The 21,492-nt window shown below is 43.8% G+C and overlaps 1 long non-coding RNA gene across 3 annotated transcripts in view; it reads left to right on the forward strand.

Annotated features, from left to right (window-relative positions):
• The window catches only part of LOC310713428, a 42,316-nt gene that overhangs the window by 19,249 nt on the left and 1,575 nt on the right, over window positions 1-21,492 (forward strand). For 2 of the 3 annotated variants that reach the window (XR_014529233.1, XR_014529234.1), the window contains 2 exons: window positions 4,570-4,678; window positions 11,748-11,836. This is a non-coding gene — a long non-coding RNA (uncharacterized lncRNA). Of the gene's footprint in view, window positions 1-3,710; window positions 4,432-4,569; window positions 4,679-11,747; window positions 11,837-21,492 lie in introns of those variants that run through there. The other variant, XR_014529235.1, reaches the window with a different exon arrangement.

A 21,492-nucleotide genomic window follows, 5' to 3' on the forward strand; every position in this document is an offset into this window, starting at 1 on the left:
TTTCTTTCTTTCTTTCGGACCAGCTTTGCTTTCTTATAGGCCTTTGTTTTGTTTTTTTACATGTCCTGGAAAATCAAGATGCTGAAACACATGGGGATTCTCCACTGATACAGGGGCAGCTGACCATTTCAGATAGGTGCCCTCCAACTTATGGAATGTATAGTTAAACTGTGGAACTCATTCCCACAGGAGGCAATGATGGCCACCTACTTGGATGGCTTCATTTATCAAATAAAATGAAAAATGTGCTGTGGGAGGGGGCGGGGTTATTGGGGTTTGTTGTTGTTCTATGTATTTTGTGGTTTTTATATTGTAAATTTACGTTGCTATCTGCCCTGAGATCTGCAGAGGGAGGGTGGTATACAAATTTAATTTAAAAAAATAAAAGAGGATTAGACAGATTCTTGGAGGATTTGGCTATCAGTGGTTAAGTTCTGTCTCCGCTATCGGAGGCAGTATGTGTATGAACAGCAATTGCTGGGAATTGCAAGTGCTGTTGTTCTCAGGAGCTAGCTGCTTTGGGGCTTTACATCGGCAACTGGCCACTGTCAGAACAGGATGCTGGACTAAATGGACCACTGGCCCTCATACAGCTTGTTCTCATGATGGTGATGAAAATGAAAATTTGGAGGTTGTGGGGAACATTGATCTTTGTGGCTGTGATAAGAATTTTAAGGTCTTAGATATGTAATAAATGTTCATAAATGTACCAAGCAAACACATACATAAATATATAAACCACATGTCTGAAAACCCCACAGAAAAAAAGTCCTGAACAAATTGACCTCAATTATTTCTCTGCAAGGTCAAAGTGGGAAACCTCCCCATTGTCTTTTTCCTTCACAAATCCTGTCTTAAGGGCACCTTTAAGATATGACTAGGGTGTGAGCCTGTGACCTGGCTCAGGAACTAAGTATTTATCATTACAAAAGGCTGGCCAGGCTCCCCAGGCAATCCAATCAAGTGACCATTAAACAGGTAACCTGTCAGACGAGATAAACAAGTCACTCACATTTCTGCTGTAGACCGCCTTTTCTGTGATGTAGGTATGATGTATCTGGGGTGGTGGTCTTAGGTTACACCCCTTCTGTGATGTATGTATGATGTATGGAGGGATGGTCTTGAGCTCCAGGGCAGGGAATTTAAAATGTCTATATAAGGCCTTGCGTGCCATTGTTCTGGGTTCCTCCTCCTTTCCTGTGTGTGAGGGGAGCACCCTGTTGCAACAGATCAATAAAGATCAGGCTTACTAGCCGCTTTGCTTCCCAATATTCTCTGGTTGGCCTCTGTTATTTTCTCCTACCAATAGGGAACCTACGTAAGGACTCTATATGGGCTCTTGGATACCCCATAAGGGGGGGGGGGCAGATTTTTGTTTACAACATGGCTTCCCAAGAGAGCTATGGCCTTCCAGGACTTTAAATTGTGTTATAGGCCTCTATACAAGTAGAGGAGGCTCCCTTGCTCACACTTTTGCCCTCCAGCTCATGTGGGGTGGCATAGGGAGGCAGAGCTTCTTGGCACAACTCACCCCAGCTCTCCTCCACATGATGCTACTTCTGTGGGGAGTCCTAACTCCTGAAGAGAGTTTATGTTATGGTGGTAATAGTCCTGGCATAGCACAGCCACCTGGCATGGCATGCCTGCCATCTCTCCTCCCCACCCCCTAATACTGTTGTCTTTTTATAGAAGACACCTAACAAGTGCTCGCTCTATCTCCCGGAGCCTGAGAAGCAAACGGACTTCCAGATTTTAACGGAAAGCTACAACACGTCGGTGAACCGTAGCTAACGAATGCAGAACATGGCAATTATTGCACATGCAAGTTGGGGCAAGGGTTTTTTTTAGTTCTTTTTTAACACTTGGAGTGTGAAGTTTTCTTTCTGCCAGACCTTAGACTGCACTTTGCACAGGCTTTTTGTCATTAAAATACTCTTATGTAAGCCTAATTGACACAGTTAAAAGAGCTATTACTCACAGATGTCTGTTGCTATAGTAATGGGGGAGAAAGGCAGAATGCTCTTCACCCTTCTCAAAATAATAGACATTATCATATGTAAAGGCATTGTGTCTTTTTTTTTGTAAAGCTCCTCTTCAGAAGCTAGGCACTTTGTACATGTTGTAACAAGGATGAACCCTCATTAAGGAGTTCATAATAATTTTTAACACCTGCCAAAATGATGGAGAGGGAGAATGAATGCAAGTGTAAATCATAATGTTCCAGGATACAGTATATGCTTTTCTAGTGATCTCAACTTTTTTTTTTTAATGGGGGTTTTAGGAAATCAGTATTGTTCCCATGGAATTGAAATTAGTATCAAAAGCTCCAGAAAGAGAAAACGTGGTATTATTTTATGTGGGGGTTTTTAGCCTCTCCTTTCCCCCTCACAAAGTGGTTCAACAATCAGTCCCTCTTCCCAAGGAATTCTGGGAACTGTAGCTCTGTGAGGGGAATTGGGTCTCCTAACAACTCTCAGCATCCTTAAAGTCACAAATGTGAGTGAAACATTGTGTAAACTAAGTATGGCCGTCCTGTGTACATGTCCTGTGTACATGTGAAACCTGAGAGAGCCCAGGACCCTAGCCATTTGGTAACTTTCTTCCACCAACACTGCCGCCAACCTGTCTGCTATTGCCCCTGGAATACAGCATTAAAAAATGGATAGCTGTGAATATATTTTTGCTTTCATCTTTATTGTCCTGGGGAAACTCTACTGGTGCCCTTCCAGAATGAAACCCAATACCTTCAGCATGAAGAAAGATGCTTTGTTTTCATACATAAGATACTGAAACGCATTTCAGGATCAATATCAAGTGCAAGTGCTAGTCAGACAATATTGCTTATCTTTTATTTGCAATGCAACCTACCATGTCGCTATTTACTTGTGCAAAACCTTTAATGAAACGGCTCCAAATCAGGCTGCCCAGCCAACCAGAACAGTCACTCTTGCCTTAACTTTTCTTCCATGCTACAAATGGGTAAGCAGTTGGAGGAAAATACAGGTTGAGGCAGGCCCCATCCATCCAGGCTTTTAAATGAGTTTTAGAAGTCTCATCATTTCAGGTTGCATTGTTTGCTTGAAGGATTTGTTGTGCAGCGGTTTTGAAACCGTTTCAGAATTTGTAATGCCAACACGTGCTGCTTTAACTGCTTGTTTTTATTGAAGTGTGAGGTTGTATTTTATTATTGTATTATGGTGTCAGCTGCTTTGCTTTGCCCTGAAAGGTGGCCTATAAATATTGAAATAAAGGAATAAAGTAGGGATTTGAACCATGGATGTAGCTAGGATTTTTGTTGGTGGGGCAGGCTTTTGTTGGGGGGGGCAGAGCCTCATATTTGTATTGGCTTTTATTTTTATTGATTTAGGGGGGCAGCTGCCCCCCTGGCCATGCACATGATTTGAACCTGGGTCTATGAAGTAGGACCACTGAGAAGTGGGTACACAGACTGTATGGATGTACTGCAAGCCTTCAGTCAGCTGGACCCCCAGACTCTGAGCTCCCCCCTTTTTTTAAAGTAGGTCTAGTCCTCTTGGAAATAAAGTGATGGAACAAACTGTACATGTACTATTCACAGCCATTTCTGTGAGATGAGCCTTCCTGGTTCCCCCCACCTTTCATTATTTTTAGAGTGAAGTTGGGGCTATGGGTGTTGGCAGCAAGTCAGGTTAATTTTATGTTTCATTTTATTTTTCTTTCTATACTCTCTCTTCTTCCTATAACTAACTGGTGAATTCTCAGACTAAAAACAAAAAGGGAAGGGGAAAAGTAATACTGTATTTTTTTAAAAAAAATATTTTTTTAAAATTTCAGATGATGACAATCTGTGTTATTTTTAATAATGTCTTCTGTGGACTTTATAGCTTTGCATTAACTCTGATTCTTTACATAAAACTTGTGTTCTACTTTACCCATAGAAGCTGCATATGTACATCACCTTCTGTTTATTACTCAGAGATCTAGAAAACGGTATCTTTGTTCCAGCTCAAGTACAATATGTTCATGCTAAGTCTATACACAGGCCCTCCATTTCAGATACTGTGGTGTATTTTGACCTGGCAGCCCCATTAACAGCTGAGTTTGTTCTGATAGCGGGACGATGTTTGCTGTCCTTGCCGAGTCTGGCAATTACATCTGCTCACACCACAGTCTGCCTGGTATTTACAATTTAATATTTGCTGCTTTCACTTTTTCAGGTTTCACTGCTAATGCTTTAAATTAAGCCACAAGGGAAGGCTTGACGCTGAAGAGCATTTTGCCTAACACCTTTCCCAAGCTGTCACTTCTGCCTTAACAATGCATTCCTGATTTTGCCACAGCTACAGTACTGGTGTTTGCTAAAATCCCTGGAAGTAAAACTGCAAGTTTTAATTGTTAGATCAGCCCACTAAAACTTTGGCTGAGGACCAGTTTTAACCAGGGGGGTTAAAGGTAAAGTCTCTCTCTGTGTGTATAGACCTGTTGTGTCGCTATACTAATGAATAAAAAAGAAAATATTAAAAATGGCCTTTCCTTCTTTTGCAGGGAGCCTTTGCTTATTAAATGTCTTTCTGTTTTATTTCTTTAAAGCGTTTATTGGCCTCTCTTCTGCTGAAGCTACCAGAGTGCCGTAAGCATAAAACAACACTGCAACCCAGCAGTTGTACTACTAATGATTGATGAACAAGCTTACTCTCAGGTAAGTGCACAGGATCGTAGCGTAACAGCAGTTGTGTACTGGTGATGTGCTGGCTAAGGGACAATAGGATTTGGTGGGTGCGCTGCTACCAATGTTTTGGTATTTTAATGATTGTATGTTTTAAAGTAGGGTTGTATTTTTTTAATTGACCTTACTGATTTTATCTTTTGTAAACCGCTTTCAGGTGTATAAATTTTATGAAAGAATTTTTTTGAACTGAATAAGCAAATACAACATCAGAATGCAAAATTCTACGCTGTCATAGTGGCAGAATGCCTAAAGCAGGACAGAGTAAAGGATGGGATGTCAGTGGAACAGGGAAACAGGGAAGGAACACACAGGTCTCTTCCACACTGTGGGCACATCCCATCAGTGGCACTTCTGGAAGAATAAATGTCCCTCCCATAGATTTGCTCCAGGCAGGCTCATTGGGCTGCCTCCCAATGTCCCCTACTGTCAGGGGGTGGAGGAGGCCAAGCACCGCTTCAGTGGCCATCTGCTGCTTCTTCTGCCATGGAAGACTGCTGAGCATGAGAGAAAAGGAGCCAATGACCACCGCTTTTGGCTTCGTCCCCTGGCTCCTTCCAAAATGCCATGTGACGCCACATGACGCATGTGTGATGTCACCTGGCCCCTCAATCTTTGGCGCAAGTTGGCGCCTCTGTCCAGAAGTCAAGTGTTTCTCATTGCTTCCTGTACTTGGATTAGACCAGGAGTCAGCAAGCTTTTTCAGCAGGGGGCCAGTCCACTGTCCCTCAGAGCTATATTTTTTTTGGGGGGGATGAATGAATTCCTATGCCCCACAAATAACCCAGCGATGCCTTTTAGATAAAAGCACACATTCTATTCATGTTAAAACACCACGCAGGCCCCACAAATAGCCCAGAGGTGCATTTGAAATAAAAGGACACATTCTACTAATGTAAAAACATGCTGATTCCTGGACCATCAGCGGGCCGGATTTATAAGGCAATTGGGCTGGATCCGGCCCCTGGGCCTTAGTTTGCCTACCCATGGATTAGACAACACACAGTGATCCCCCTTCCCCCTTTCAGTTTCCAACTCTGGCCAAGGGCAAGTCCTTTATATGAGCTGGAGAGAAGATTCTAGAAAATATTGGAAATACAAAATAAACTCATACAGGTGTGGATGTTGGGTTGTGTGAGGGTGAATCAAAACAGATCAGGCGGGGTAATACCAGTCCTTTAAAACCATAAAACAGCTGTCTGCTCCTCAGCCAACAGGAATGTATGTACAATCTTTAGCAGAATAAGCTGCTTGTCTTCCTAGCCAGCTTGCCTCTGTTAATGTTGCCTTTATGGGAATCAGAGAAGTTCTGTCCACAGCAATCTAGTTGTTGCAACTCTGCAGGGATGGTAATAAACGTAATGGAAACAGGTGTCCAATGGAACGGAGAAGCAGATTCCACACACAGCTGTGTCCGCCTCGAATAAAGGTTAATTGTTTCACAGTCAGGAGGCACTGCTTAATGGACAATTGAAAATGGATCATGGTTAATGCTTCCATTAAAAAAATAAAGAAGAAAAGAGTCTTTAACTGCGTAAAAAGCAAAACCCAGCAAAAAATCCAATGTCACCTTAAAGAGTGACAAATGTGTTACGGCATAAGCTTTTGTAGACTAGAGTCCACTTCATCAAATGCATGGTGTTATTCTAAGTTGACAGGTGTGTGTGTGTGTGTGTGTGTGTGTGTGTGTGCACGCGTGCGCACGCACACACACACACATATGTGGGGGGGGGAGGGAAATAGAGAAGCAGTGAGGTCCATAGGAAATGAAATTCAAAGAGGAGGGATTGTGACCATTAAACCTTAAATGTACGTAACAAACAGTGTGATGAAACACAAAGCAATGTTGATGAGAGCACAAACATATTGGCAGAAATTCAACAGGAAATGATGGGGAAAGATTTATATCCATTGTCCAGAAAGGCTGCACCTACTTGTTTCTCCACCCTCAACTCTCCTTAACTGTAGGCCAGATTTCATGTTAAGGTAAGGCTATTTTCAGAAAAAGACATTCTGAGATGTTCCTGCCATTGATTTTTATGGCCACTGCATCAGGCCCTAAAGGCATTATTTGAGCTCTTATGCAAACAGGCAGTGCAGTGATTCCGCATAACTTGTATAAGGTTACCAACTGTTAAAGCCCTGTGCCTTTAACAGTAGCTTGACACAAAGAAATTAAACAGGTGTGTTTTTGTCAGTGCAAAAAGGCACATATTTATATATATATATATCTGAGGTGGGGAACCTGTGGCCATGAAGATGCTGAGCTACAATTCTGGTCATCCCTGACTACTGGCTGAGACTGGTGGAAAGTGGAGTTCCAACAACATCTAAAGAGCCACAGCTCCCCTCTCCCTTCCCTGCTTTAATGTAAGGTAAAATGACATACGGGATGCAGGTGGCGCTGTGGATAAAACCTCAGCGCCTAGGGCTTGCCGATCGCATGGTCGGCGGTTCGAATCCCCACAGCGGGGTGAGCTCCCGTCTTTCGGTCCCAGCTCCTGCCCACCTAGCAGTTCAAAAGCACTCTTAAGTGCAAGTAGATAAATAGTTACCGCTTTATAGCGGGAAGGTAAACAGCGTTTCCGTGTGCTGCGCTGGTGCTGGCTCACCAGAGCAGCTTCGTCACGCTGGCCACGTGACCCGGAAGTGTCTCCGGACAGCGCTGGCCCCCGGCCTCTTAAGTGAGATGGGCACACAACCCTAGAGTCGGACACGACTGGCCCGTACGGGCAGGGGTACCTTTACCTTTTAAAATGACATACATTTATGAGTCCATATTATAGTTCATATTAAAGTGGACAGAGGGAGACCAAGCATTTTGAAAAGATTCGCTGACTATAAATATGTTTGCTGCCAAATCAGATAATAGTGCTTTCATGTATACCAGTGTTTCCCAAACTTGGGTCTCCCGTCAGTTTTTGAACTACAACTCCCATCATCCCTAGCTAGCAGGACCAGTAGTGAGGGATCTTGGGAACTGTAGTCCAAAAACAGCTTGAGACTCAAGTTTGGGAAACACTAAAGTATATAAATCCATTCAGAGAGCCCTGTAGGACATTTTGAGCGTTTAAGGGCACTACACAGTCAACTTACCTGCACAATAAGATAAAGGTCATTTTCCTGAAGTACACTGGCTTCAGTGCTATAATAAGTGTACTTAAGGAAGTTTATGGAAAGGAAGTTTCCTATTCCTTCTTTGCCCCAACAGCCAAATCTTGAATAAATGAATGAACTCCCCTAGGGAGGAGAGATGGCATCACAGTGAAGCAGCAATGCAGTCCCTTGGCTTATTGTTCTCTTGCCTACGATGACCAGCCAGGTGAAGTGGGAAAAGACCTATCCATTTGTCTCTATGGCAACAGGGCAACCTCTTTGGACATGCACATGGAAGGACTTAACTGGTTAGCTTAACAAAGGATCTAGTCGGACCGGTTCACCAGGTTTCCTCTTGTAGATTCTAACATTCACAGGATCATAGTGCTGGAAAGAACCAACGGGTATCATCTGGATTGCCCCCAACCTATTAAAAATACATTTTAATATGATTTATAAATATACATACTGTACCACAATTCAGTTTAGAAATTATCAGGGTGGTTCACATGATGATAGCAGCAAAATCATAAAAGATACTGCTAAATAGGACCATAAATACAGTATTAAAGCACCAATGAAACCTTGGTGGTCTGGAGGCACCTGGAGTAATGTGAATCTTACCATTGGCAGCTGGGTCTTTTCATCCTGGCATCTGGAACAGACAAAGTATAGGTTGTGAGTATATCCAGGAAGAATAGTGTTTATTTACTTTTCTGTAGGTTCAACCTGAATGATTTTCCCAAAGATCATTCCAAAATGATCTTACAAAAACAAAAACAAAAAAATCTTCAAAACATTTCTTTAAAATGTGTTAACAGTGCAACTATATATATATAGTTGCACTGTTAACACATTTTATATATATATATATATATATATACTCAAAAGTAAGCACCATTGAGCACAGCGGACTGCAAGCCTAAAATATGCACGTAGAGAGAAACTTCTTTCCAAAAAAAGGTTTTCTAAAAATCTTCCATCACAATGCATGTGTTCAAGAAAGAGACTCAAGGCTGTCAATGATTGTTTATTCCAGTTCACTGACTTGGGCTGCACAGGAAAAGAAAATCCCATCAGCCTCCCTGTGCTATGTTTATATGAGTGTGTGTATACAATGACTATTTCCCAATCTGACTGGGAATCTGCCAAAACTATTTGGTATTCAGTGTTTTTTTTAAAAAAAATTTTTTTAATAAAATTTACTGCATGATTGTGTTTTTAAAAAACCCATCTCAAAGCAGTTTACAGAAAGAACATATAGGACATCTATGGAAGCAGAAAAGACGGGAAAGCTTCACCATTCCCAATTCTGGCCTATCTCAAAAAATACAGAATTTTTCTGCAACCTCTTTTGTGTGGGAAAAGCATGATATTTTGTAGCCTCACATCCAGAGAAAGTACCAAACAAGTTGGCAGTGCAAAACTGAAATCTCTGGGGCAGGGGTCTGCAACCCGCGGCTCCGGAGCCGCATGTGGCTCTTTTACACCTTTGCCGCGGCTCCAGGGCGGATACTAGCAAGGGGAGGAGGTGCATTGTGCACCCCGACACTCCCCACTGTGGTGGGCGCTGTACTGGCTGTGACGTCGCATGGGGGGCGGTGCGTGCGTTAGTCACGCACCGTCCCGACGTCACCTTCCCGCCCGCTGTCAGATCGCGGCTCCGGAGATATATTTGTTTTAAATGTCACAATGGTTTTGCGGCTCCCAGTTTTTTTTTTCTTCAGAAACGGGTCCAAGTGGCTCTTTTTGTCTTAAAGGTTGCAGATCCCTGCTCTGGGGTTTGCAACAGTCCTAGCATGTACAGTGAATAGTCTGTGTTTTCATCATGGTAAATTATGATCCCAAACTTTTTACCTTTCTTTGTAACAAGGCCACAACGTGCATGTGTTAAGAATAGCCTACAATGTGTGTACTATGAACTACCATTCTGGATGAAACTGATCCATGCCCACTGCACATAAGCCTGTGATTAGAATTTTGTGGGTTATTGTTGCTGCTGTTTTTTTAAACAACAACAACTGTTTTATCAAAATGTTAAAAGTCTGTTGTAGTCAACTTGTAAACACATCAGTTGTGCACAAAAGAGATGCAGCAGCAGGGAAAAAAAATTAATCCTTTAAGCAGCTGGTTATCTTGGTTTAGATTTGGAACACTGCAAACTGTTTTAAACATGCAAGTCGAAAATGTGGTTTGTCTGCTTGGCTGGGTGTGGGGGAAACAGCTGGATCTAAATAGAAACTCCCACCTGTGCATACACAACTTTTAGTATCCACAATAAGAGTTTTCTGGCCACGCCGCCATTTCAATTTGTCAGTGTTTATTCTGGGCACCCAAGCTAAAAAGTCTTCAAATCCTCTTGGACCATATCTACTTTTCTTCTCCCCCTCACCCGTTTTTAGAATGCATATAAATGCAGAGAATGAATCCACAGGAGGATTTTGGATTTGTTCAGACATTACTTTGCTCTTGCATGGAAGCCATCTGTATAGAAAATAATTCAAACATGTTTTTGTCTGAAGGGCAACTTAAGTAACATGAATTAAGAAGTCACCAAGCATCATCAAGTTAATTTATAAGCCACTTTTCCAACCGATGCACAAGGCAGCTCACAAGAACCGTAAACCAATAATATACAGTGGTACCTCGGGTTAAGTACTTAATTCGTTCCGGAGGTCCGTTCTTAACCTGAAGCTGTTCTTAACCTGAAGCACCACTTTAGCTAATGGGGCCTCCTGCTGCTGCTGTGCCACCGGAGCACGATTTCTCTTCTCATCCTGAAGCAAAGTTCTTAACCAGAGGTAATATTTCTGGGTTAGCAGAGTCTGTAACTTGAAGCGTATGTAACCCGAGGTACCACTGTATAGGTAAAAGAAAAACAGCTGTAAATATATCAAACACATTTCACGGAAATAGTGTTTGGTATCCACATGAGCAATATCGCAAAAGCATTCATATTAAGGTACATTCGGCAACTGGAGTCTGTATGCTTAGTTATTATTTAGAGTGAGTTAGACCAAACTGATTGAACCAGTAGACATATGATATGATATGAGTTTCTTGGCTCATTTTAGGCAGTGGGGAGCAGGGTTGACTGAGGAACTCTATTGCAATCAACCACTTTTTGTTAGTGTTTGGCACCTCCTGTTTGTGCCTAAGCGGCTTGCCAGTGGCTGCTAGCCTGTGTTAGTGGAGACCATTGCAAGAAACTGGGAGGAGTTGGCCCTCCCATCTGAGCAGTGACTCTGGGAACAGCTATTTTACTCCACGCCTAACAGGGGTGAGCATCTGAACAGAACAGGGCTGAGGGGGGATTGTCTGTCTGTCTGTCTGTCTGTCTGTCTGTCTGTCTGTCTGTCTGTTTCTCTCTCTCTCTCTCTCTCTCTCTCTCTCTCTCTCTCTCTCTCTCACACACACACACACACACACACACCCTCTGCTGCTATAAGCTGAGGCCAGAGAACAGCTGGAGATTTGGAGGCCAATTTGTGTGACGGATCTGATGTGATGGAGAAAGTGGGGAATGGGGTCACTTTTGAGATTTGATTGTGTTATTTATTACATTTACAGTGGTACCTCGCAAGACGAATGCCTCGCAAGACGGAAAACTCGCTAGACGAAAGGGTTTTTGTTTTTTTGAGTTGCTTCGCAAGACGATTTTCCCTATGGGCTTGCTTCGCAAGACAGAAACGTCTTGCAAGTTTGTTTCCTTTTTCTTAAAACCGTTAATACAGTTGCGACTTGACTTCGAGGAGCAACTCATAGCACGCGGTGTGGTAGCCTTTTTTTGAGGTTTTTGAAGACTATGGTGATTTTTGAAGCTTTTCCAAAACTTTTCCGATACCGTGCTTCGCAAGACGAAAAAAATCGCAAGGCGACAAAACTCGCGGAATGAATTAATTTCATTTTGCGAGGCACCACTGTATATATCCTACCTTTCCTCCAGGGATCTCAAGGTGGTGTACATTGTCCACATGTTAACCTCCCAACAACCCTGTAGGTGAGCTTAAGATGAGAGAGAGTGCCTGGCTCAAAGTACGTGGCTGAATGGGGGATTTGAACCCAGATCTCCCTCATCCTAGTCCAGCACTCTAACCACAACCCCAGTATGTGATAGTTTCAGATTTTTAATTTCTTTAACGTGCAATTTTAATAACAGGATTTTGACGGTGTTTTCTGATATTTTTCATATGTAACCTCTTGACTGAGCTGCTTTGGCTTTTTTTGGTTTTGAAAAGCAGCATGCAAAGAGCGGTATGATAGTACAGTTACTCACAAAGTGGTCATGTAAGGTACCCTTCCTTTGTTGCAGTGATAGCTCTCTCTCTCTCTCTAGCCCAGCTCTCTCTCCTCCCAGCTGTGGAATGTGCTTGCATGGAAATTCCCTGAACTATTAAGGAGCCCTGGAATTTATCTTCTTTCTCTGAAAGTGGAGTGATCTGTTTAATAAACTTGACAACTTACCCAATGAACAGTAGAGACTAAAGGGTGGGTGAAGAAACTAGAAAGTAGGGAGCCAGCCATAACATACTGACTCTAATGTGGTGGTTGTTTTCATTCACGTATGTTTCACTTGAGACACTAAGAAGCTTTGTTTGCTCCACATGTGAATTCTGTTAATGAAGAAAAAAAATAGATGCAGGCCTGATGTGGGCACCTGCCATCCTAAAGTAGCAGGCCCCACCAGAGCTGACGCCTGCCTGCCTCAGGGCTCCCCATTTCACACTGCTGAGTTGGCTAGACTCTATTTTAAGTTCCCTGCAATAGCATTACTGATGTTCCTGGGCATTGTGGGAAATTCAAACAGCAACTCATAGCCCTCTGCCCCAGTTTGGAGTACAGTGGTACCTCGGGTTACATATGCTTCAGGTTACAGACTCCGCTAACCCAGAAATAGTGCTTCAGGTTAAGAACTTTGCTTTAGGATGAGAACAGAAATCATGCTCTGGTGGCGCAGCGGCAGCAGGAGGCCCCATTAGCTAAAGTGGTGCTTCAGGTTAAGAACGGACCTCCGGAACAAATTAAGTACTTAACCTGAGGTACCACTGTACTGCTGTTGTTGCCACTGTCAGATAAGCCCAGTGTAATATGGGGCCCACCAGAGAGCACTTTACAATGGGGCCTGCGCAATGCTGGAGCTGGTCCAATAGGTGATACATTTTTGTCAACATTAAGACCAGTTAGGGGAATAGAATCCAAACTTAGTGTATGAAAATTTCATGAGTGCTGAAATTCTGTGTAGTCCAGGGAAAATCACAATGCTTTTGGCATTACTTTAGCTTGTGTGAATTCTCTGGCTAAACTAGCATTAAGCACAGCTCCAAAAGCTGCCTCTGCTGTCCAGAAGGATTTGTGGCAGAGCACCCTGCAAGACTTCAATTGCAAAATGCTTCTGTCACAATGTATTGATTCCTACTAAAGGCATGGAAAATAACCCTGGTGCATTATAGGTTCAAGCCTTAGTTCCATTATTATCTCCAGTAAAAACTTGAATGACAGCCTGCCTACTAGAGATTTATAGGTGCAAACCATTTGTCTTCAGCAGTGCAGTCAGATTGCTTTGCTCGCTTATTAGACTTGACAGCTCCACTGTAGTGGGCCATAAGTCATTCCCAGATCAATCGTAGACAATGAATGGATTGGAAGCCGTCTAGGGTCAGCATGCCAGCCCAATTGACCTGCTATTATTTGGTTGCACTCAGATACTGTATTGTCAAATATTCCATACAGTCAAGAGTGCCCTTCTGTAAATGCATTTCTTTCTTGACTGAATCATGGGGCTGTTCAGAATTCCAAAGGCTACCTCAATATAGGCTGGAGAGGTTTCAAGGCAGAGAAGGAAAATCTCGGAATGTGGCTCTTCTAGAACTTGTACAGAAGTACGGATTCCTTGAACAAATTCATGTCCAAGATGCACAAGCATATACAGTACAGTACGCAGTTTCACTGCATTAGTGGTTATAGTAGGAGGGAATGCAGAGGAGTGTGGCTCTCAGATGCTTTTAGAGCAAGGAGTGGTGATGTCATTGGCTGGAGTGCCAGGTTAATCTATAGACTCTCCTTGCTCTGACAAGTGAATGAAGCATTCAGGTTTTGCTTTAATTGCATGGAGAAAGTCTGAGAATAAGGTCACTTCCAGATAACCTGTTTATTGAGCGTTCATCCTGATTTGTTTGCGCAAAGTTTGTGGGGAGGTTATGCAAAGTCCAACTGTTTATTGAACAATTGTTCTGATTTATTTGTGGGGAATTTACATCACAAGCAATTGTTAAACTTCAGGGAAGTTTTTAATGTGTGACATTTTAGTGTATTTTTGGTCTCTGTGGAAGCTGCCCAGAGTGGCTGGGGAAACCCAGCCAGATGGGCGGGGTACAAATAATAAATTATTATTATTATTATTACCCACCATTTCCAGTGCATTTTCCCATCACTTTCCATATTGCAAAAAATAGAAATATTTGGGGGGGGGGGTTGGAAGCAAGCTTTTTGCACAAAAAGCATCAAGCCCACTTTAACTGTGTGAGCTGAATCTGCTGGTATGAAATTGCATTCTGTCTGAAAAATAGTGACAATCAAGCAGCCTAAGAAAAATAATCAAGTGCCTGGGGGGGTATAGATCCTCCTTAATGCTCACAGTTTAAATGGTCACACTTATTTGTGTATCTAATGAAAAGCCAAGGGTTGCATTTCACCTACCTGAAGATCTCTTGTTAAAACTGTGGTTTACAAGACAAACGTATGCAGCCAAAAGAAAGCTCCACTGAATGCAATTGAGTGTATTCCCAGGAAATGGCTACTAGTCATGATAGCCATGTTCTACCTCCACTGCTGGGTATCTCTGGTGGGCAGAGTGCTGTTGCACATATGTCCTGCTTGTGGGCTTCCTTCGGGCATCTCATCAGCCACTGTGAGAACAGGATGCTGGCCTAGATGGACCATTGGCCTCATCTAGCTGACTTGTCTTACGTTCATATGAAACTATGCATCAGGATTGAAGCCATGCCAGCCCTTATAGATTTAGCATTATGTTATGTACTGCTGCTCTTTTGGGATAGGGTTGATGGACCCAGCTACCTGCATTTTATACTTTCCTTGGGATTGTGGCTATGAAGGCTGAAATGACGAGCTCCAGCAGGCAGCTCAAACTTTTCCACTACACAACTTTGCATTACATAGATTTTCAGTTTGGACAGAACAGTTATTTTCGGTTTGACCAAAAAAAACCACCTTCTGTACTGGCAAATTTTGACAGACAGACAAGAGAGAGTTGATCTTGTCATTCCAGAAGTACAAGTTGTGACCTCCCCAGGTGCATTCCCTGAAATACCAGACATAGTGCAGACCTTAACTACTATGCAGCAGCTGGAAATCAAGTAACACCAGCCAGACATAAAATAAAATAGATCCACTCCTGTCTGCCAGGGCAAAATTCCCTGTCTCAGTAATATGGTTTCCGTCATCAGATATTAACTTAAGTTGATCAGAAAAGGCATTGGCTACAAGGGGTGTAGTTCAGTGGCAGAGTATATCCTTTGTATGCAAAAAGTCCAAGGTTCAACCCCTGACATTTTCCATTAAGCGTAGGAAAAACTCTGAAACACTGCTGATCTGCTGCCATTCTGTGTGGATGACACTGAGCTTGCTGGACCAACAGTCCAACTTATTGTGTATGGTCATAAAATCCACCTTCAGGCAGCCATCTTGGGCAGAATGGCTTCTGCCATGCCTTCTTCCCCTCTTTGCCTCTTTGAATATGACTTGATAAGGATTCACGTGAGCCTCAATAGTCTCTGTACTTTAGAACAAAATCTGTGCCCATTTTGCATCAGGGAACGACACACAACTGGGCAGTCTTTATATATTACACAAATTAAATACATCTGCATTTTTCTTGCTTTATCATAATTCAGTTTGCTTCTGTTTATCCTGGAAAGGGGTCAAAGAGATGCAGAATTCTAAAGCCCCACCTTCTCACCATCAAAAGTCATGTCCAGACATGTTGCAGGTTTTTCTCTCGCCTTCTCTCAGAGATTACAAATTTACACTTGGAGTCTGTATGGGGCATTTTCAAATGAGAACCTTAAAATGATACATGCTGAGAGACCTAAAACACTTTTATCTCAGCATGGGTACAATATATTTTGATGCCTAAAGTCAAGTAGGAAACGGTGTGTTCTCCCTCCCAGGTCAAGTTGCACAAAATTGGGCTTAAAATAATATTTTATTCTAGATCAATAGGTAGAGCATATATAATCCACACTAGCGTGCTGCCTGTTTTCTCTACCTATATGGCCCCCCAAACCCAAATCACTGAGGTGGAGCCAGAGGTCAATATCTGTACTGCATATTCTATGGGTTTGAGCATGCTTTGTTCCACCCTCCCTTCTTTTTGGGGAGGGGGCACCCCATTTACCCATGAGGAATTACTGCTGCCAGCCCCTAGCATCTGCTGTCTAAGATGGCTGCCTCATTTTGCCTAATGATAGGACTGGCTCTAGTTAACCTTGAGGAGACACATACCATTTATTTATTGGCACACAGGCTGACAACCGCTTTTCTGAGGCAATTGCATTCTGATGGACATACTGGTTCCTCAGAGCGCCGTTTACCCTCTTGAGTCACCCATTAAGTCTCACTGGACATTTTCCCAGTGAGGGCCTGCTGAGGTAATTTCTAATGATTTGAACATTGGCACCAGAGGTCTGCTGAAGTAATCCTGCTAAAAATGGGACGGATCATTACAATCTGTGGATTAAGAGCTCCAGCAAACTCTGCATGTCAGTGACATCACATTCTGTTCACATGGCCACTTTTAACGGAAAGGAAGCCACAATATTGGAATTGGAGCCCCTCTATGCCCAGATCAAGCTGGGTAATGGTGACTGTCCCCTTTCTCCTGAGCAAGTTGGGGCATCAACCTGCTACAATTACACAGGAAATGTTTAACTGCACTAAATCCAGACATCCTGGTTTCCAAGTAGACTCCTTGGTAATTGTCTAATCTACCACACTTAATGGGCAATATGCAAATACCCCTGTAGCCAAAAACTTAATGTAATGTACACAGTGGAAAGCTCAGATCATTATCTCCTTTATTTCCCAATACGTATATGATGAAATGAGAGAGAAATAGATGTCTGGACTGCTGATTCATGTCCACAGTGAGGCTGTGCCAATAGAGAGTGTCTTCTGTATGACTTGGATAAACATGTTGCGTTTAGAAGGACAAAGCTGACAGCAGCATCAGAAAATATTATCCAGCAGTTTGTGCCCATAAATATGAGGAATTGTATGTGAACCTACCTGTTACACCTGCACTAGCCAGAAGGCTGGAACATGGGGAAGGCTGGGCTTTATCCAGGAAACTGCTTTACTTGCCAGCCATAATAATGCTCTCTGGATATTGCAACCACAATACTGGTGGGAGGCCAAGGGGTGGGGGACACAGGGTGGGACAGAACTCAGGCCATGTGGGGCATGCTCAGCAGTAGGTACTGGAGCAGACCTAGGCAGTGGGGCACAGTAGGGGCATAAGGCCAAGGTGACAGAAAGCAGTAGGAGAGATTTCTGTGTTGCCTGGGGGGGGGGGTCAGCTGGTGGCATGTGTACTGGATGGGCCTGAGGCCAGAGTACGCAAACAGCATGATGGTCCACAGGGGAGAACTGGGGCAAGTAGCATCACAGCCCAAAGATCTCCACAGCAATATGGACCTATGGGGCAGTGCCAGAGAGGCACTGTCTCCGCACTGTCTCATCCCCTGCCAGTCCCAACAATGTCCATATCTATGGATAGCTGCCACAGCAGCACCATGCTGAGCAGACAGCACAAGCCATTGTCACCTTCTTAGAGAAGCAGGCCATGTGCCACCACCAGCTCCTGTGTCACAGAGGCAGCAGAACCACATAGTGAACACCACAAATGCATGTTAAACAGTGTGCCCTGTTGGAGCAGTCCATGTAGTAGGGAATGAGCTCCTGACTGAACTTAGGTAAGCGCCTTGGCCTCTTGCTCTTAGGCAGCTATTAAAACTTTACAATGAGTAATGTGATGCTGTGGAACTCTCCTTTCCCTTTCCCCGCACCATTTCCTGTAGTATGTATATTTTTAAATAAGGAGGAGGAGCCTATCTCTGTTGTAGAGCACGTGCTTGGAAGGTCCTGTGTCTTATCCTGGTGTCTTCAGTTCAAAGGATCAGGTAGCAGGCTATGGGAAAGTCCTGTAACCCGAGACAGCCCAAGAGCAGCTGCCCAGACAATACTGGGCTAGATGGATAAATACTCTGCTCTTGTATAAGGCCACTTACTGCATTCCAAAAATGCTGCCCTTCTGCTAGCTGCTGTTTTATTATTATGTTTCATTGAATTTCAGACCACTCCCTTTGTGTGTTCTAGCCTACTTCTGCATCAACAGCAAACTACTTTGCATTCTTTTGACAAGGTCAAGAGCAGAGTTGCTTTTTTTATTTTTGTGGTGTGGATGTCATCACTTATTTGCATGTCTTCCAAGGCTGTGGGGGGTTTTTAAGTGGGGGTGGTGGTGGTGTTGTCCAGAGATTGCGCACTATCAGTGTGTCAGCCCTGGCTTTTCAAGGGTAATCATCCCCAAATAGGCAGGAAGAAAGGAACTGGAGAATGCACATATTGGAGCAGACTGTAGAGATGCACACACGCAGGGTATAAGATGGTATACAACCCATACATTGAAACCACATGGGTTCCGCCAAAGAATCCTGGAAACTGTAGTTTACAGAGCTACAAATGTCAGCGCCCTTAACAATCTAGGCCCCAACAGTTTAGTCCTGGGGGAAAGTAATGTGCTTTAGATGTATAATACTGGCCTGCTTGGGGGTACCTGCTAGTGTGTCTCACTATGCACACTGGCTAAATGTCTCCTGGATTGCATTTTGAGACTCATACCCATCTTGGAATCTAAGACTTGTGAGTCGAGAGGCTGCTAATATTGCCACCGTAAGAGCGGAGTGGAGTCCCTTAAGGCAGCTGGGTGGCACCTTGTACACCTTCTTTCAGCAACTCCTGTGGCCAAGCTGGTGTCAAATGCATTGCTCTGCTTTCCTCTGGACCACATCAGTGAGGCCAAGAGGGGGGAGGTCTTATTGTCTGGGCAGCCCAGGACCTCCATACACACTGCCCAGGCTTGCGTCCCAGGGAGGTCACTTCAGTGCTGATGATGCAGCTGTTTGACTTCACCCCTGGACGTGCACTCTGTTGTCTCCTGAGACAGACGGATGCCAACATGGTTGAAGCCAATGTCAATTGGGACTGGAAAGGGTTCTAATTTCCTGACATACAATAAAAGAAGAAATATTTTATTTGCTTTTTATTGAAATTTTCCACAGAAAACAAAAGGCATATAGCAAAAGAAAAAGAAGAAAGAAAAAGGACAAACAAAAAAAGTAAAAATAAACACTCTTATCAATCAATGTTAAGTATTGTCCACTTATTTACATTGCGTTAACATGAAATAAAACAAGAAATAAATGTATGTATAGATAGTTGATAGCAGAGGCAAATACGGAGAAAGAACTGCAGCTCTGGAGCAAAGAGACCTGAAAGCAAAATCTCAAGTTTCCAGGTCAGGTCATTTCTTAAACTGAACTGTCTTTTAAAATGTGGTGTTTAATCTTAGTTTGTTCCTACCAGCAAAACTGCAAAGCCACCTCCTAAATGCTTTGTCCTATATTTGTTCCAGTCTTCTTCAATAGTACTCAAAAAAGATTTTCCAGTTTAGCATTCAAGTAGGTCACTGTGACACCAGGTAAAGTTAAGAGAACACTGTTACAACATTGGAATAGAAACGGAGATTCAGCCTTAAGTGATGTAGCAGTTACTACTGCTGCTACAGCTGAGTAAAGGCTGCATTGTCCTATAATACTTACTTGGGAGTATATCCCATTGAATTCAGTTGGATTTGTGTCTGAGTAGCCTAGGACTTTCCAATCAGAAGGTCGGCGGTTCGAATCCCCGCGACGGGGTGAACTCCCGTTGCTCGGTCCCTGCTCCTGCCAACCTAGCAGTTCGAAAGCACGTCAAAGTGTAAGTAGATAAATAGTACCAATCCGGCGGGAAGGTAAACGGCGTTTCCGTGCGCTGCTCTGGTTCGCCAGAAGCCGCTTAGTCATGCTGGCCACATGACCTGGAAGCTGTACGCTGGCTCCCCTGGCCAATAAAGCAAGATGAGTGCTGCAACCCCAGAGTTGGTCATGACTGGACCTAATGGTCAGGGGTCCCATTACCTTTAGTATGCATAGAATTAGGTTGCCCATCTACTATGACAGTGGTTTTCAACCAGTGTGCCATGGCACCCTGGGGTGCCTTGAATTATGGTCGGGGTGCCACAGGCAACACTGACCTCTGTCCCTCTTTCATTCCCTCCCTCCCTCTGATGTGTCTCTGCCTCCCAAAGGCTTGCACAGCTGTTTGCTGCAGCAGCCCTGGCTACAAGCTCCACAGGCGAATGTTGCTTCTGGAGCTGGCCAGAGGGTGCTGGTTGCCAGGAGCTGAGGCGGCCTTGGAGTCAGGCAGGCGCTGTGCTGGCCTTTCTTGTGCTTGCTGTGTTCAAGGCCTGCCTGGAAACTGAGAGTCTTTCCACCTTGCAGGCCCAGCAGCGCCTGCTGCTGTCTCCCAAGGTAAGGTGTTGGCCTCATGTTCACCTTTGGCCAGTCTCTGTTGGGCCAGTAAGCCTGGGAAATCCTCTTCCTAGACCCCCGTGGAGCAGTGTGAGAAGGCACCTTTCTTTGGGGTGGGGAGGCAGCTCAGAGACCAGGGGCGGCAGGTTATCTGACCTATTTGCAAAAGTTGTTCTGTAATAGCACCCCTGTGAGGTAGGAGGAGCTGAAACCTGGCGGTTTACCACTCAGGGTAACCAAGGTTTTGGTTAACCAAGGATTTGGTGTGATGTCTCCTAAGCCCTGCATCCTCTCTACTGTATAACAACAGCTCACAGGGAACAGGGAGGAGTTCACAGATTGATTAGATGCAATTTGGTCTAATTAAGTCACTACATCAGCTCACAAGACCCACCAAACCTGTTTCTCTGGCCAGTCAGATAAAACATGCAAGGTTTCCTGAAGAGGAAAAAAAAAGGTAGCAGTTATGTTTGGGCCCAAATATTCCCTTTTGGAGCTGCTCTAGATTTTGCATGCTTTGGATGTTGTTGTTTTGCAGATGTGGGGTGAATTTCCACATCTGCACCAGCCACATATAATGCAAACATGAAAAGCCACAAATCACATCATTGCCTCTGTTCTGCTGGAATAACCTCCTTATCTCAGACATGTCTCTTCATGGTTCTCTCTCTTCCTGGACAAGAGGCACAAGAGCTGGAGACTTAGACGCTATTACATGGGCAGCTATCCGAGGGGCTCACCAGACCACCAATATTCTGCAACAGAGAGTTAAGCACATACCAGAGCACTAGGTTTGTGAAATTAAAGTGGACTGAAGCACTCCCTCACCCAACTGCAACAAATCCACTGGACAATATGCTACTGAGTTCTGGCAGTGCAAGGATCTCTGCTTGCACAATGAACCTTCCCCCCTCCTTTCCCCACATACTCTCCCCCCCCCCATCTGCTCTGAAAGGTTGGGGAGAAACCCAGTACAGAATTAAGGGTGTGCAGGGAGAAGGGAGGGAAGGCATTCCACTGCACAAGCAGAAATCCTTGCACTGA

Source organism: Podarcis liolepis (genome assembly GCF_965112155.1).
Source record: "Podarcis liolepis genome assembly, chromosome: 8".
In the NCBI taxonomy this organism is placed as follows: Eukaryota; Metazoa; Chordata; class Lepidosauria; order Squamata; family Lacertidae; genus Podarcis; species Podarcis liolepis.